Below are 18,993 nucleotides of genomic sequence, written 5' to 3'. Positions count from 1 at the left end.
ACAACTATCACAATACTATTGCTATAGCAACAGTACCCCACTGGGACAACATCATCTCATCTACTGTACCGTATTTATTTAGAAAACAATTAACAAAATGTTTGTGTAGTGTACAAATCCACTCTATACAGTACATATTATTACTAACATTAAATTAAAACATTGTAAAAGACTTTAGGAAGATAAATTAAGCGGACATTGTCTTTGTATGAGTCACAAATGGCCCAGAGCCCAGGCACCGTAGTACCATGGGGGCCCTGGGGGGGCCCTGGCACCGTAGAACCACGGGGGCCCTGGCACCGTAGTACCATGGGGGCCCTGGGGGGGCCCTGGCACCGTAGAACCACGGGGGCCCTGGGGGGGCCCAGGCACCGTAGTACCATGGGGGCCCTGGGGGGGCCCTGGCACCGTAGTACCATGGGGCCCTGGGGGGGCCCTGGCACCGTAGTACCATGGGGGCCCTGGCACCGTAGAACCACGGGGGCCCTGGCACCGTAGAACCATGGGGGCCGGGGGGCCCTGGCACCGTAGAACCACGGGGGCCCTGGCACCGTAGTACCATGGGGGCCCTGGGGGGGCCCTGGCACCGTAGTACCATGGGGGCCCTGGGGGGGCCCTAGCACCGTAGTACCATGGGGGCCCTGGGGGGGCCCTGGCACCGTAGTACCATGGGGGCCCTGGGGGGGCCCTGGCACCGTAGTACCATGGGGGCCCTGGGGGGGCCCTAGCACCGGAGTACCATGGGGGCCCTGGGGGGGCCCTGGCACCATAGTACCATGGGGACCCTGGGGGGCCCTGGCACCGTAGTACCACGGGGGCCCTGGGGGGGCCCTGGCACCGGAGTACCATGGGATGGAAAAGGGTGTCATTTGGGATATAGCCAGTGTCTTGTTCATTAAGGCGAATCAGATTTTAAAACTCAAGACTTTACATTTAAAATCAACTAAAATCTCAAAATGACAAACAGCAACACTTGGATTGATGGGCTGCTTCATGGTGCTAGTGTGTACACTTCAGTGTGTGTGTGTGTACACTTCAGTGTGTGTGTGTGTATACACACACTTCAGTGTGTGTCTGTGTGTGTGTGTGTGTGTGTGTACACACTTCAGTGTGTGTGTGTGTGTGTGGTGTGTGTGTGTGTGTGTGTGTGTGTGTGTGTGTGCACACTTCAGTGTGTGTCTGTGTGTGTGTGTGTGCACACTTCAGTGTGTGTCTGTGTGTGTGTGTGTGTGTACACACTTCAGTGTGTGTGTGTGTGTGTGTGTGTGTGTGTGGTGTGTGTGTGTGTGTGTGCACACTTCAGTGTGTGTCTGTGTGTGTGTGTGTGCACACTTCAGTGTGTGTCTGTGTGTGTGTGTCTGTGTACGTGTGTGTGTGTGTGTGTGTGTGTGTGCTATTCAGTGCTCTAGACCTAATGGTTGCTGTAGTGTGAGTTTTGGTCTATTTATAAGGAGCATCTGTGTGCATAAGTATTCTGTTCATGTGTTTGTTTTAAAAGTCCTGGTCCTGTGTGTGTGTGTGTGTGTGTGTGTGTGTGTGTGTGTGTGTGTGTGTGTGTGTGTGTGTGTGTGTGTGTGTGTGTGTGTGTTTGCATTTAAAAAGGAGAAATGTATCTAAAATCTTCCTAAGAGATTCCACACATTGAACCTGGTTCAGTGGAGTTTTCCCCTCTCTTCCCCCGGTAGCGCTGTACTGAAACAGCTGTTACTGGAGCAGGCCTCGCTCTGCTCCGTTGCCAATGAATTCATGATTCAGAAATAAGCATCTCTGCTGCTGTAGCAGTCAGCTATATAAAATAATAGAATGTTTTTAGGTGGAAAAGTACACATTTCCTGACTCCAAACCGATAGTACTTTTGACAAAAATAGCTGATTTCAGCCATATGCTTTCAATAAAAACAACAAACTCATCCACACTTTGGATTTCTGAATCATCAATTCACTGCTAACAGAGCAGAACAGAGCAGAGCAGAGCAGAGCAGAGCAAGGCCAGCATCCAGCAATGTCAGGAGACCCATTTTTGCAGAGGGCAAACTCCCCTGAAATAGTTTCAATGTATGGAATCACTTGGGAGTTTCTGGATTTTGGGTAAACTTCTCCTTTAAGCATTGCGTTAGTATGTTTAAGAGTCCTTCTCCTGCGAGGTGTGTGTGAGAGAGGTGAGCTGTGTGAGAGTGTCTCTGTGTGTTTCAGATACTGAGCAGTTCTTCTCTTTACTGACTCTCTACGTTTTGGGTCTGGATCTCCTAGAGAGGAGGGACGAGGGCGAGGGGGGACAAGAGGGGGGGTACGAGAGAGAGGGGGGATAGGAAGAGACGAGTTGGCGGAGAGAGAGCAAGCGAGAGAAAGAGCGAGAGGGGGAGAGAGAGAGAAAGGTAAAGACATTTGGCAGAAGTCAAAGAGAGACAGTGGGAGCGAGAGCCAAAAAGAGAGAGACAGCGGGAGGGAGGGAGAGACAAAAAGAGAGAGACAGCGGGAGGGAGGGAGAGACAAAAAGAGAGAGACAGCGGGAGGGAGGGAGAGACAAAAAGAGAGAGACAGCGGGAGGGAGAGACAAAAAGAGAGAGTTAGAACAATAGAACAGTGTCCTGGGTTTTAAAATGAACCAACCGTCTCAGATCCTCTTATCTATAACACACTACCCTGGACTCCCCTGGACTCTCCAAAACACTCTTCCCACTCCTCTTTATCCTCGTTTGTCCCAATCTCTTGACTAAGTTCCTACACGGTTCTCCCTAACCCACTCCTCCCACTCCATCCATCTCTCCTAAGCCACATCCCCTCCCCTCAGCCACCGCTCCCCCCCTCCCCTCAGCCGTACCTCCCCTCTCCCCTCAGCCGTACCTCCCCCCTCCCCTCAGCCGTACCCCCTCCCCCCATCAGCCGTACCCCCCCTCCCCTCAGCCGTAGCCCCCCTCCCCTCAGCCGTACCCACCCCCCTCCCCTCAGCCGTACCTCCCCCCCTCCCCTCAGCCGTACCTCCCCCCTCCCCTCAGCCGTACCCCCTCCCCCCATCAGCCGTACCCCCCCCTCCCCTCAGCCGTACCCACCCCCCTCCCCTCAGCCGTACCTCCCCCCCTCCCCTCAGCCGTACCTCCCCCCTCCCCTCAGCCACCGCTCCCCCCCTCCCCTCAGCTGTACCTCCCCCCCTCCCCTCAGCCGTACCTCCCCCCTCCCCTCAGCCGTACCCCCTCCCCCCATCAGCCGTACCCCCCCCTCCCCTCAGCCGTACCCACCCCCATCCCCTCAGCCGTACCTCCCCCCCTCCCCTCAGCCGTACCTCCCCCCTCCCCTCAGCCGCCACTCCCCCCCTCCCCTCAGCCGTACCTCCCCCCCTCCCCTCAGCCGTACCCCCTCCTCCCATCAGCCGTACCCCCCCTCCCCTCAGCCGTACCCACACCCCTCCCCTCAGCCGTACCTCCCCCCCTCCCCTCAGCCGTACCCTCCCCCCCTCCCCTCAGCCGTACCTCCCCCCCTCCCCTCAGCCGTACCTCCCCCCTCCCCTCAGCCGTACCCTCCCCCCCTCCCCTCAGCCGTACCTCCCCTCCCCTCAGCCGTACCTCCCCCCTCCCCTCAGCCGTACCCTCCCCCCCTCCCCTCAGCCGTACCCTCCCCCCTCCCCTCAGCCGTACCTCCCCCCCTCCCCTCAGCCGTACCCTCCCCCCCCTCCCCTCAGCCGTACCCTCCCCCCATCCCCTCAGCCGTACCCTCCCCCCCTCCCCTCAGCCGTACCCTCCCCCCCCTCCCCTCAGCCGTACCCTCCCCCCATCCCCTCAGCCGTACCCTCCCCCCCTCCCCTCAGCCGTACCCTCCCCCCTGTATGCACCTTTCTCCCTCCCCCTCTCTCACCTTTAACTCCAGTGATGAGTAAATCCACAGCTGTCTTGTATTTCAGTATGGCTGTACCGTACTCTCCCTCTCCATTGCAGCTGTGAGCTCATTGGCTGCCTGCCTGCCTCGTCGCCGTCCGGATTGGTCAGGGGCCGCGACAGGAGTTCTGAGTGGTCGTGTGAGGTTGGTCTGGATAGAAAAGGAGGAGGGATGAAAAGAACAGGAAAAAAAATATATGAAATGACCAGAAGATTGTGATTAAAGTGTTACAGGAACGAGAAGAGAGTTTGAAATAAAAGCAAAAAAAAAAAGTGATAAAGTAGTTTTAAAAAGTTAAAAGTGATAGATATGTGGTGGAATGTGATTGTAGCAGTATTTGATCTAACCTTTATTTAATTAGGCAAGTCAGTTAAGAACAAATTCTTATTTACAATGACAACCTACCCCGGCCAAACCTGGACAACGCTGGGCCCAATTGTGTGCTGCCCTATGGGACTCCCAATCACGGCCGGTTGTGATACAGCCTGGATTCGAACCAGGGTGTCTGTAGTGACTCCTCTAGCACCGAGATGCAGTGCCTTAGACCGCTGAGCCACTCGGATTGGGAGAAGCAGCAGTAGTAGTAGTCTCTGTACGTGTGTGTGCTTGACCTCTGACCTTTAGTACAGGGGTCGAAGATGGCAAGGTCATTATCGGCGAGAGCAGGGGGCGGAACTTCTCCCGTAGGCTCCTCCCCAACCACAGAGTCAAATAGCAAATCAAACTCCTCCTGAGACTGTGATTGGTCCGTTCCCAGGACCCGGGGTGGAACTGAGAGGGAACTTGGGAAAAAACATGGAACATTAAGAATCAAGAACAATTAGAACATGGAACATTTAGAATCAAGAACAATTAGAACATGAAACATTAAGAATCAAGAACAATTAGAACATGGAACATTTAGAATCAAGAACAATTAGAACATGAAACATTTAGAATCAAGAACAATTAGAACATGGAACATTTAGAATCAGGAACAATTAGAACATGGAACATTTAGAATCAGGAACAATTAGAATGAATCAAATAGGACATAAAGAAACGGGATTGCAACTTGGATGAGACAGAGATGGTGATTTTGGATGCCAAGAAGCAGAGAGAACTGCTGTCGGATCAGACACTGAATCTCGATGGCTGTGCAGTCATCCCCAATCAGATTTACAAAGACCATGACATCACACTGGATTCTGATATCGAGACAGCGGGAGGGAGAGACAAAACGAGAGAGACAGCGATGCACTATTGTAAAGTGGTTGTTCCACTGGATATCATAAGGTGAATGCACCAATTTGTAAGTCGCTCTGGATAAGAGCGTCTGCTAAATGACTTAAATGTAAAATGTAAATGAGACATATCAAAATAGAAGTAATAGTCATGTCACTCTACCTCGGTTTTCTAGCTCATCTGGTAGCTCAGTCTCTTCCACCGGAGTAGGACTCCCACCCATCTCACTATAGGCCTCAGCCACCAACCTCAGGCTCGCCTAGATCTGTGCCCAGGGAGAGGCCCAGGTCCTGGGGTTGAATAGGAGCCACAGTACCCTCCTCCTCCGCTAGTTCACAGTCTGAGCCTTTGCGCTGGGGGAGGGGGATGAGAGGGGGAGGGACTATACACACTAGTTATTAACATCCAGAAAAGAGCCGTTAAATTCTACAACCACCTAAAAGGAAGCGATTCCCAAACCTTTCATAACAAAGCCATCACCTACAGAGAAATGAACCTGGAGAAGAGTCTCTTAAGCAAGCTGGTCCTGGAGCTCTGTTACCAAACACAAACACAAACAGACCCCACAGAGCCCCAGGACAGCAACACGATTAGACCCAACCAAATTATGAGAAAACAAAAAGATAACTATTTGACACACTGAAAAGAATCAACCCAAAAAAACTAGAATGCTATTTGTCCCTAAACAGAGAGTACACAGTGGCAGAATACCTGACCACTGTGACTGACACAAAATTAAGGAAAGCGTTGACTATATACAGACTCAGTGAGCATAGCCTTGCTATTGAGAAAGGCCACCGTAGGCAGACCTGGCTCTCAAGAGAAGACAGGGAGAGAAGGAGGGAGAGAAGGTAGGTAAGGACAGGGTGATAAGTTCATTGATCTGTGCATTGTATTTACATAGAAGAGATCAATGGTTTGAAGTCCATGTGTACAAAGGACAGGAGGGTTGGAAGCACAGTATTATCAGCAGCTAGAAGGTAAGGGGGAGGAGTAGGGTGGGGGGCTAGGGGAGTGCGTGTGTGTGTGTGGCGGGGGGGTCTAGTTACCCAAGAAGGGTGTAGTCACTGGGGTTGAGGCTCAAGTCATGCAACGAATCACGAGTTCCCAACAATGCCCCTTTGAAATTGATTAGCTAGCTAACAGCTGTGCTTGAAATTTTCAACAAAATTGGCAGCTTGATCACACATAACTTATTTTTTTTTCTCCCCAATTTCATGGTATCCAATTGATAGTTACGGTCTTGTCTCATCGCTGCAACTCCCGTACGGATTCGGGAGAGGCGAAGGTCGAGAGCCGTGCGTCCTCCGAAACACGACCCAACCAAGCCGCACTGCTTTTTGACACAATGCCCACTTAACCAAGAAGCCAGCCGCACCAATGTGTCGAAGGAAACACCGTACACCTGGCGACCGTGTCAGCGTGCACTGCACCCGGCCCACCACAGGAGTCGCTAGAGCGCGATGGGAGAAGGACGTCCCCGCCGGCCAAACCCTTCCCCTTCCCTAACCCGGACGACGCTGGGCCAATTGTGCGCTGCCCCATCGGCCCCAACCAGGATCTCTAGTGGCACAGCTAGCACTGTGATGCAGGGCCTTAGACCCCTACGCCACTCGGGAGACCCTTCACAGTTCCCTTTCATAGCAGCCACATTGTATTCCTTCTCGCATCTATGCGCTCTCCTCCTCTAACCTTTTCCCTTCACTTGTGGACTTCAATTTACAGCACATCAGCTGGATGTGACCAGGAGAAAAAAAATATTTCCAAGCCAAACCACATCATAACTGCTACACACAGCCTACATCGTTGTCTCCATATTAGCTAAAGTCATAGTCAACATAGCTAAACCTGCTACAATCATGCGGTAACATTACAGCATAGTCAGTAAGCAGTTTAGCACTTACACCAGCAGTCCCCAGTGGCAACAATTGAGTAAAACCAAAAGCCCTTGACTTGGAAGAGTTCCAGCGTTGTGTTGGATAGTCATAGCCAGCTAGCTAACATAGCATCCCTCGGTTTGAGCAGGGTGTTTCAGTAGGCTAAACTAGCTAGCTGCATTTGCTAGCTAATAAAGTAAAACTTCATTTTGGAAGAAATTAAATTTGTACAAAACTGTTTAACTATTGTCTTTCTAGCTTATGCTTTCAGTACTAGAGTCATTCTCTGATCCTTTGGGTGGACAACATATCAGTTCATGCTGCAAGAGCCCTAATAGGTTGGAGGACGTCCTCTGGAAGTTGTCCTAATTACTGTGTAAGTCTATGGAAGGGGGTGAGAACCATGGGTTAGGGTTAGGGTTTTCTATTGAAGTAAATGTACCTAGAGGAGGATGGAAGCTAGCTGTCCTCCGGCTACACCATGGTGCTACCCTACAGAGTGCTTTATCTAACTTTATTTAATTTTGATCTAAAATGGATAACATTAAATGTTTTACCATTTTTATGAAATTCACTGAGGAGGATTGTCCTCCACATTCTCTGAGGAGCATCTACTGGTATACACAGTGGTATACACAGAGTATACCAAACATAAGGAACACTTTCCTAATATAGAGCTGCATCACTTTTGCCCTCAGAACAGCCTTGATTTGTTGGGGCATGGACTACAAGGTATCAAAAGAGTTCCACGGGGATGCTGGGCCATGTTGACACCAACGCTTCCCACACTTGGGTCAAGTTGTCTGGATGTCCTTTGGGGGGAGGACCATTCTTGATACACACGTGAAACGGTTGAGTGAAAAACCCAGCAGAGTTGCAGTTCTTGAAACAAACTGGTGCACCTGGCACCTACTACCAAACCCCGTTCAAAGGCACTTAAATATTTTGCCTTGCCCATTCACCTTCTTAATAGCACACAGTGGTGTAAAGTACTTAAATAAAAACACTTTATAGTACTACTTAATTATTTTTTGGCGGTATCTGTACTTTATTTATATTTCTGCCAACTTTTACTTTACTACAGTCCTAAAGAAAAGAATGTACTTTTTACTCCATACATTTACACATGCTGGAGTGTGCCCCTGGCTATCCATCAACAACAACAACAACATAAACAGTTGTGCTGTCTAGTTTGCTTAATAAGGAATTTGAAATGATTTATACATTTTAGCAATTACATTTACTTTTGATACTTAAGTATATTTAAAACCAAATAATTTTACTCAAGTCATATTTTACTGGTTGACTTTCACTTGAGTCATTTTCTATTAAGGTATCTTTACTTTTACTCAAGTATGAAAATTGAGTACTTTTTCCACCACTGGGCACACATACACAATCCATGTCTCAAGGTTTACAAATTATTCTTTAACCCGTCTCCTCCATCGACACTGATTGAATATGATTTATTAACAAGTGACATCAATAAGAGCCTATAGCTTTCACCTGGATTCACCTGGTCAATCTGTCATTGAAAGCGCAGATGTTCTTAGAATAACAACCAAATAGCCCTCAATTACACATGACTATCTTGACAAAGTCTCTACTAGCTAGTTATAACAAGACAGTCAAAACAATGCATTGAAATGACAAACGTTAACTAGCTTGCTAGCGGCTACTAAGATACCAATAAGACAAATTGATAAACCGACCCTTGCGGTGACTTTATATTCAGTGTCTCTCTTCTCGTGTGTGCGTGGTTCTGTCACCGAGAGAAAAAAACATAATATTCTTCATTCTCTTTCTTTCCGAGACATCGCTGTGTGGATAGGAGATTTATACACTGGTAGCTAATGGTACAATAGACAGGCGTGTCTGTGTCGGCTGTCATACAATACAAAACAAAGACAGAACAAAAAGCTAATTATAAATATATTTGATACAAACACTAGTTCTTGTTTACATTTTTTTTTCTTATCCACTGTAGCTTCCTGGTTGGTTGCGCAGCGACAACCGAGGCACGCCCCTCGTTTTGAAGGGTTCTTATGCTGCGTTCAGGTCATAGTCGGAAACCATGAGACTCGGACATTTATGATTTGCTAACTGGCGAACGCGGTACATGTAGAAGTTTCTCTTAAATATGTATAATTGGCGTCCAATCACACTCCTAAATAACGACGACAAATTTAGTAGGCCACTCGGAATAACTTTTCACCTCATAAATGTTTTATATGGAATAATGGGTCGATATTACATAGAAACAAGATGTTATTTTACCGTAACTGGTTATCGAAAAAACATTGTCCTTGTCAGCTAATTAGTTCGTATTAGTGAGAATCTATTTACGCAGAGACAATTTATGGAAAGATACAACTTTGATGTTTTCAAGCAAGGAATATGACACTGTAATAAAAGCTGTACCTAGTGGAATAAAATCATTATTTCAGAATAATGAATATTTTGGAATATCTCCTATTGTAAGCAATATCCAGGTGAATGGCATAGGTTTATTAGATAAGAAATTCAACAATCGTTTATAAAGGGATATTTTCTACAGGAAGGCTATTCCCTCTGCAATATTTTGTTGGGCTTCATCGTTTGATGTAAACTTGGCGCCATGCTTGGCTCACTTCACACAAATTCATGGTGGCCAATAAAGTAAAGGAGATCTGCTTGAAGATGCTCCATAGATTCTATCCGTGTAATAGCTTGATTCCTAAATATATACCTGATGGTACCAGTGAATGCAGTTTTTGTGAACTAGAAACTGAATCTATTCAAATCAAATGTATTTATATAGCCCTTCTTACATCAGCTGTACAGAAACCCAGCCTAAAACCCCAAACAATGCAGGTGTAGAACACTTATTCTGTCATTTTTCACATAGTGAAGTGTTCTGGACTGATGTCAAACTATATCTTGGCAACAAAATGCATACAACCATTGAAATATCTAAGTTTGACATATTATTTTACTACACTGATTCCGCAACTGAACGGGAGTATGTCATAAATCTCTTTATTTTAGGAAACATTTTCATACAAATAAAAATGTATGAAGAAAAAGACCCTTAATTTTTTAAAATCTGATTTGGAAAACTATTTAGAATTATTAAAATATATACCAATCAAAATGTTTCAAAAAATGTATTAGCTACATGTCTGGATTTCAATTGATAGATTGTGGATTTGTGTTTTTTTCTCTTCCTTATTTCTTTGTGAAATCCCTCTGGCTGTTCTGTTTTTTTGTGTGTTTTGCATGTTACTGTTTAATAAAAAATAAAATAAAATAAAAAATATATATATAGTGTGAACGCGGCAAGAGTGGTGGTGGTGAGGAGAAGTCTACCGTGTTGCGGAAGAGAATTCACCATTCTGTATTCAAGGTTCACTCAGGGACAGTACAGTATGAAGACAACCAGAAACTGCTTCTCTGGTTGAAATCCTCGATCACGGTTGTAGGTGATGTCATGGCGACGTCGACAAGCTAAGATCATGCGCAGAAACACGTCTAATGGACGTTATGCGCTGAATTGCGCATGGAAAGGCCATCAATTCAAAGACATTCCTTCAGTATAAAGTTTTTATATTTTTTATTTTTACGAACGTGAAAAAAACTTTCGCAAAGGTTGGAGTAATAACATGTTCAACTACCTAATACATTGGTTCGAATCTAGATTGTGCCTTTAGATCTTTTTAAAATTAACAACTAAGGAAGAAATGTTCACTTTTCTCTTTGACTTCTTAAACCCCGGCCTGGTCTGCTTCGCAAGCGTTCCCGGAAGTCTGGCAATGTTGCGCCTCTGAGTTTAGAAACTGTGGTTTACTAAAACATTGTATATCGATATGTTGCCCTTTAATGTAAGTCATCTGACGTATTCGTTTCAGTCTCTGAATTGTTTAAACAAACTTTTCGGCGCCAGTTCCTAGGTTTCTTCCTAGGTTTTGGCCTTTCTAGGGAGTTTTTCCTAGGGAGTTTTTCCTAGCCACCGTGCTTCTTTCACATGCATTGCTTGCTGTTTGGGGTTTTAGGCTGGGTTTCTGTACAGCACTTTGAGAATATCAGCTGATGTACGAAGGGCTATATAAAAATAAATTTGATTTGATTTGATTTGATGTCAGGGCATAAAAACTACAATTAAATTCAACGGTCTTTATTGGCATGGGAAACATATTTCACATTGCCAAAGCAAGTAAAATAGATTATAAACAATACAAATTAACAGTAAACATTTCACAAACAAGAGTTCCAAAGGAATAGAGACATTTCAAACGGCATATTATGACTATATACAGTTAAAGTACAAAAGGAAAAATAAATTGTTGTATTTACAATGGTGTTTGTTCTTCACTGGTTGCCCTTTTCTTGTGGCAACAGGTCACACATCTTGCTGCTGTGATGGTACACTGTGGTATTTCACACAATAGATATGGGGAGTTTATTAAATTTGGATTTGTTTTAAGTAAGTAATCTCCCCCTGTGGGGGAGATAGATACCATAAGTAACCCACAGGGGGAGGTAGATACCATAAGTAACCCACAGGGGGAGATAGATACCATAAGTAACCCACTGGGGGAGATAGATACCATAAGTAACCCACAGAGGGGAGATAGATACCATAAGTAACCCACAGGGGGAGGTAGATACCATAAGTAACCCACAGGGGGAGTTAGATACCATAAGTAACCCACAGAGGGATTTAGATACCATAAGTAACCCACAGGGGGAGATAGATACCATAAGTAACCCACAGGGGGAGATAGATACCATAAGTAACCCACAGGGGGATTTAGATACCATAAGTAACCCACAGGGGGAGATAGATACCATAAGTAACCCACAGGGGGAGATAGATACCATAAGTAACCCACAGGGGTATTTAGATACCATAAGTAACCCACAGGGGGATTTAGATACCATAAGTAACCCACAGGGGGATTTAGATACCATAAGTAACCCACTGGGGGAGTTAGATACCATAAGTAACCCACAGGGGGAGCTAGATACCATAAGTAACCCACAGGGGGAGGTAGATACCATAAGTAACCCACAGGGGGAGATAGATACCATAAGTAACCCACAGGGGGAGATAGATACCATAAGTAACCCACAGGGGGAGTTAGATACCATAAGTAACCCACAGGGGGATTTAGATACCATAAGTAACCCACAGGGGGAGATAGATACCATAAGTAACCCACTGGGGGAGATAGATACCATAAGTAACCCACTGGGGGAGATAGATACCATAAGTAACCCACAGGGGGAGGTAGATACCATAAGTAACCCACTGGGGGAGATAGATACCATAAGTAACCCACAGAGGGGAGATAGATACCATAAGTAACCCACAGGGGGAGGTAGATACCATAAGTAACCCACAGGGGGAGTTAGATACCATAAGTAACCCACAGGGGGATTTAGATACCATAAGTAACCCACAGGGGGAGTTAGATACCATAAGTAACCCACAGGGGGAGATAGATACCATAAGTAACCCACAGGGGGATTTAGATACCATAAGTAACCCACAGGGGGAGATAGATACCATAAGTAACCCACAGAGGGAGATAGATACCATAAGTAACCCACAGGGGGAGATAGATACCATAAGTAACCCACAGGGGGAGGTAGATACCATAAGTAACCCACAGAGGGGAGATAGATACCATAAGTAACCCACAGGGGGAGGTAGATACCATAAGTAACCCACAGGGGGAGCTAGATACCATAAGTAACCCACAGGGGGAGTTAGATACTATAAGTAACCCACTGGGGGAGATAGATACCATAAGTAACCCACAGAGGGGAGATAGATACCATAAGTAACCCACAGGGGGAGTTAGATACCATAAGTAACCCACAGGGGGAGCTAGATACCATAAGTAACCCACAGGGGGATTTAGATACCATAAGTAACCCACAAGGGGATTTAGATACCATAAGTAACCCACAGGGGGAGGTAGATACCATAAGTAACCCACAGGGGGAGATAGATACCATAAGTAACCCACAGGGGGAGATAGATACCATAAGTAACCCACAGGGGGAGTTAGATACCATAAGTAACCCACAGGGGGAGATAGATACCATAAGTAACACACTGGGGGAGATAGATACCATAAGTAACCCACTGGGGGAGATAGATACCATAAGTAACCCACAGGGGGAGGTAGATACCATAAGTAACCCACTGGGGGAGATAGATACCATAAGTAACCCACAGAGGGGAGATAGATACCATAAGTAACCCACAGAGGGGAGATAGATACCATAAGTAACCCACAGGGGGAGGTAGATACCATAAGTAACCCACAGGGGGAGTTAGATACCATAAGTAACCCACAGGGGGATTTAGATACCATAAGTAACCCACAGGGGGAGTTAGATACCATAAGTAACCCACAGGGGGAGATAGATACCATAAGTAACCCACAGGGGGATTTAGATACCATAAGTAACCCACAGGGGGAGATAGATACCATAAGTAACCCACAGAGGGAGATAGATACCATAAGTAACCCACAGGGGGAGATAGATACCATAAGTAACCCACAGGGGGAGGTAGATACCATAAGTAACCCACAGAGGGGAGATAGATACCATAAGTAACCCACAGGGGGAGGTAGATACCATAAGTAACCCACAGGGGGAGATAGATACCATAAGTAACCCACTGGGGGAGATAGATACCATAAGTAACCCACAGAGGGGAGATAGATACCATAAGTAACCCACAGGGGGAGGTAGATACCATAAGTAACCCACAGGGGGAGTTAGATACCATAAGTAACCCACAGAGGGATTTAGATACCATAAGTAACCCACAGGGGGAGATAGATACCATAAGTAACCCACAGGGGGAGATAGATACCATAAGTAACCCACAGGGGGATTTAGATACCATAAGTAACCCACAGGGGGAGATAGATACCATAAGTAACCCACAGGGGGAGATAGATACCATAAGTAACCCACAGGGGGAGATAGATACCATAAGTAACCCACAGGGGGAGTTAGATACCATAAGTAACCCACAGGGGGATTTAGATACCATAAGTAACCCACAGGGGGAGGTAGATACCATAAGTAACCCACAGGGGGATTTAGATACCATAAGTAACCCACAGGGGGAGGTAGATACCATAAGTAACCCACAGGGGGAGATAGATACCATAAGTAACCCACTGGGGGATTTAGATACCATAAGTAACCCACAGGGGGATTTAGATACCATAAGTAACCCACAGGGGGAGATAGATACCATAAGTAACCCACAGGGGGAGGTAGATACCATAAGTAACCCACAGGGGGAGATAGATACCATAAGTAACCCACAGAGGGAGATAGATACCATAAGTAACCCACTGGGGGAGATAGATACCATAAGTAACCCACAGAGGGGAGATAGATACCATAAGTAACCCACAGGGGGAGTTAGATACCATAAGTAACCCACAGGGGGAGCTAGATACCATAAGTAACCCACAGGGGGAGATAGATACCATAAGTAACCCACAGGGGGAGATAGATACCATAAGTAACCCACAGGGGGAGGTAGATACCATAAGTAACCCACAGGGGGAGGTAGATACCATAAGTAACCCACAGGGGGAGATAGATACCATAAGTAACCCACAGGGGGAGATAGATACCATAAGTAACCCACAGGGGGAGATAGATACCATAAGTAACCCACAGGGGGAGATAGATACCATAAGTAACCCACAGGGGGAGATAGATACCATAAGTAACCCACAGGGGGAGATAGATACCATAAGTAACCCACAGGGGGATTTAGATACCATAAGTAACCCACAGGGGGATTTAGATACCATAAGTAACCCACAGGGGGATTTAGATACCATAAGTAACCCACAGGGGGAGATAGATACCATAAGTAACCCACAGAGGGGAGATAGATACCATAAGTAACCCACAGGGGGAGATAGATACCATAAGTAACCCACAGGGGGAGATAGATACCATAAGTAACCCACAGGGGGAGATAGATACCATAAGTAACCCACAGGGGGAGATAGATACCATAAGTAACCCACAGAGGGGAGATAGATACCATAAGTAACCCACAGGGGGAGTTAGATACCATAAGTAACCCACAGGGGGAGCTAGATACCATAAGTAACCCACAGGGGGAGATAGATACCATAAGTAACCCACAGGGGGAGATAGATACCATAAGTAACCCACAGGGGGAGGTAGATACCATAAGTAACCCACAGGGGGAGGTAGATACCATAAGTAACCCACAGGGGGAGATAGATACCATAAGTAACCCACAGGGGGAGATAGATACCATAAGTAACCCACAGGGGGAGATAGATACCATAAGTAACCCACAGGGGGAGATAGATACCATAAGTAACCCACAGGGGGAGATAGATACCATAAGTAACCCACAGGGGGAGATAGATACCATAAGTAACCCACAGGGGGATTTAGATACCATAAGTAACCCACAGGGGGATTTAGATACCATAAGTAACCCACAGGGGGATTTAGATACCATAAGTAACCCACAGGGGGAGATAGATACCATAAGTAACCCACAGAGGGGAGATAGATACCATAAGTAACCCACAGGGGGAGATAGATACCATAAGTAACCCACAGGGGGAGATAGATACCATAAGTAACCCACAGGGGGAGATAGATACCATAAGTAACCCACAGGGGGAGGTAGATACCATAAGTAACCCACAGGGGGAGATAGATACCATAAGTAACCCACAGGGGGAGATAGATACCATAAGTAACCCACAGGGGGAGATAGATACCATAAGTAACCCACAGAGGGGAGATAGATACCATAAGTAACCCACAGAGGGGAGATAGATACCATAAGTAACCCACAGGGGGAGATAGATACCATAAGTAACCCACAGGGGGAGATAGATACCATAAGTAACCCACAGGGGGAGGTAGATACCATAAGTAACCCACTGGGGGAGTTATCTATCTTTACTCCTGTGACGTCTCAACCAAAGAAAACAAGTAGAGTCTAGTAGTCCTGTTTCTATGGTAGGAAGGGAAAGGAAAGGGAAAGAGGGATACCTAGTTAGTTGCACAACTGAATGTATTCAACTGAAATGTGTCTTCCGCATTTAACCCAACCCCTCTGAATCCGAGCGGTGTTGGGGTCTGCTTTAATCGACATCCACGACTTCGGCGCCCGGGGAACAGTGGGTTAACTGCCTTGTTCAGGAGCAGTTTCTTCAGTAACCAGGCACACTGATGTATATTGACTTAATGATTTGAGAATGTATTAGTATTGTTTATAACTGTAGAAGTGCATTACGAGTAGTTACTAGTGTGTTATGGGTTAGATGGAATGATATGTAGGTTGAATATTCTTCCCAACTCATTAATCTCTTTCCCAATTTCTAACAGCCAGCGAACACTTGATAGATTACAGGCAGTAGTTATTCTCACGGCAGTTGCCGAAGGGATGGCAATTGAAGGAGATTATAGGCCTTGTTAGTAGTAGCAGGGGGCACTTTAGTATCATTGTTGGGATATCAGTTTATGAAGACTCATGCCACATGGATTGGTAACTGGTAACTGGGAGACTGATGGGAGTACAGGGGATGCGGTTATTGAAATGTCACAAATGATGTTGTCAGGAAATAACCCACGTGTTGCAGTGTGTATATCCTCAGGTAAAAACAGAGATAATCAAGGGCTGAATTCCGGAGATTGAGTGAACATCCAGATACACCAGGAGGGGGTGTTGGGATAGATTTGGTCTGGTCCGCACATACAGTACTCCTTACAGCATCTGCAGTGGTAAAGATCGTCATGTCTCTCTTCGGTGGGTGCATAATTCTCACAAGAAGTAAGGTCCAGCTGCATAATGGGTGAGCTTGAAAACACCATGACAGAGGAAGCGGAGCTAAAGAGAGAGAGAGAGAGACTAGATTCCACTGTAGACGTACATGCAGATGGGTTAAGTCTAGGAGCCACTTGTTCTATTGGTTAATGCATCATATGAAGACGATAGCGTGTTAGGGTAATTGTGCTCTAAACAACACGTTGAAGGCATTATTGTGAAAGCATATAAAGTGCTGATCACCACCTTCCGAAGAGTCAATCACCACCTTCCGGAGACACCTGAAACCCCACCTCTTTAAGGAATACCTGGGATAGGATAAAGTAACCCTTCTAACCCCCCTACCCCCCCCCCCCCAAAAAAAAGATATAGATGTACTATTGTAAAGTGGCTGTTCCACTGGATATCATAAGGTGAATGCACCAATTTGTAAGTCGCTCTGGATAAGAGCGTCTGCTAAATGACGTAAATGCAAATGTAAATGTAAATGTCGATGCGCCAGGCAGGAGCCAGGAAGAAGCCGAAGGAGAGGCGGATCAAGGAGCATCTTCTAACAGCCAACAGATGCTCTCGCCTGAATATCCAGAGAGTCCAGGGATGGGGAGGAGTGACATGCCGGTTGCTCCTGATGACATGGCAGATACCTCTGACAGAGGCGCTGTCCAAAGGAACGGAGAAACAACGACAGGAGAATGGGAAGGAGACTTTCTTACCATCGACTTCTCTGTCCTCACATGGTCTTTCTAACAGAGTGAAAACCAGGACAGATGAAGAACGGTAGAATGGCCTTGACAGCAACAGCGACAAACCTAGAAGAAATTGTGAAATCACCTCCCACTAGAGACTAGTACACCAACTAAGACAATGGCAAAACCACAAGAAAGTGGGTTGATGCAGAAAATCTGGACATCTGTTACCAACTGGTGTAGTCACAATGAAGAAACTACCCCAGAATCAAATATTGACTAAAAATTTGTCACGCCCTGACCTGAGAGAGCCGTTTTTCTCTGTTTAGTTAGGTCAGGGTGTGATAGGTGGGTGGGCATTCTATGTATTTATATTTCTATGTTTTGGCCAGGTATGGTTTCCAATCAGAGGCAGCTGTCTATCGTTGTCTCTGATTGGGAACCATACTTAGGCAGCCTTTTTCCACCTGTGTTTTGTGGGTAGTTATTTTTTGTTTTGTTATTCAGTGACCTGACAGAATTGTTGGCTTTCGTTTTGTTTCTTTTGTTTAAGTGTTTCGTTATCTATAATAAAAGTATGAACACTTACCACGTTGCGCTTTGGTCCCCTCTCTACGACAGCCGTAACAATATGTACAAGGTGATGTCCTGACTCACAAGTGTGAATGGGAAACTGGAGCAAAGGTTGGTGAGCTGGATGTGAGGTTGATCACCTCAATAGAGTTTCAGAAGGTGCTCCCCTTCTCATCTATACTGGAAAATTAAATTGTGTGGAACTCTGTAAGTTCTAGAGGGAGGTTATGTAGGTGAAAATTCATGACTATGGTTGATTTTCAGTAACCTATACGGTTCTCTTTGAAGTAGAAAGAATAATCTATATAAAAGTTTAAATATTAGACATGTGTAAACAGAATGAAGACTGAAGCACATGTGAGTGTACAAAGCTGGATCAACATCGAATTGACCATTGGACATGTAAAAAATCAGAATGTAAGCAGAATCAGTGTGGATGAGGCAAGGTAAACCAACAAGACGTGTGTGGTCTGGGCCATGTCTGATCTTTTGAAGGCTACTGGACACGCACACGCACTTAATCATACATAGACAACATCGGCCTGAACTTGTAAAGACCTTTGGACAGGAACATTAGCTAATCAGTGAGGGCCACCAGTAGGAGAGGGCATGTCAGGCCACCAATAGAATATATACCCCAATGTCTGAGCCAATAAGAGAATGGAAACTAAGTAAGACCACAAGATTTGTGAAGTGGAGTGATGACGTTATGTAAGGATAAGACTATAAAAGCCAACCACTAAGAAGGAAGTGTCAGTTCTTCCATGGAATTGCTTGGCTTTGTTACCCTCTGTAATAAAGTCTACTTGAATTCACAAGCTCCGGTATCTGAAAAGTATTTGATTCAATATTTTCCCACAACAGTACACAATGACAAAGAGACAGTACACAATAACCCAGACAGACAGGAAATC

At 45.9% G+C, this 18,993-nt stretch overlaps 1 long non-coding RNA gene across 3 annotated transcripts; it reads right to left on the bottom strand.

Moving 5' to 3' along the window:
- Window positions 1-54: 54 nt before the first annotated feature.
- LOC145850531 (uncharacterized) lies at window positions 55-18,352 on the bottom strand. Of its 3 annotated transcripts, none has more exons than XR_014392857.1 (5): window positions 18,096-18,352; window positions 5,256-5,475; window positions 4,275-4,651; window positions 3,849-4,019; window positions 55-2,245 (listed from the first exon to the last, which is right to left on the bottom strand). It is a non-coding gene; the product is annotated as an uncharacterized LOC145850531 (long non-coding RNA). The 3 variants fall into 3 exon arrangements; XR_014392858.1 differs by lacking the exon at window positions 18,096-18,352 and adding an exon at window positions 8,683-11,777; XR_014392856.1 differs by lacking the exon at window positions 18,096-18,352 and having other exon boundaries at window positions 5,256-11,761.
- Window positions 18,353-18,993: the final 641 nt, after the last annotated feature.

The sequence above is a fragment of the Salmo salar genome, chromosome 07 (assembly GCF_965601325.2).
Source record: "Salmo salar chromosome 07, fSalSal1, whole genome shotgun sequence".
In the NCBI taxonomy this organism is placed as follows: domain Eukaryota; kingdom Metazoa; phylum Chordata; class Actinopteri; order Salmoniformes; family Salmonidae; genus Salmo; species Salmo salar.
This window is presented reverse-complemented; position numbering and strand designations above follow the sequence as displayed.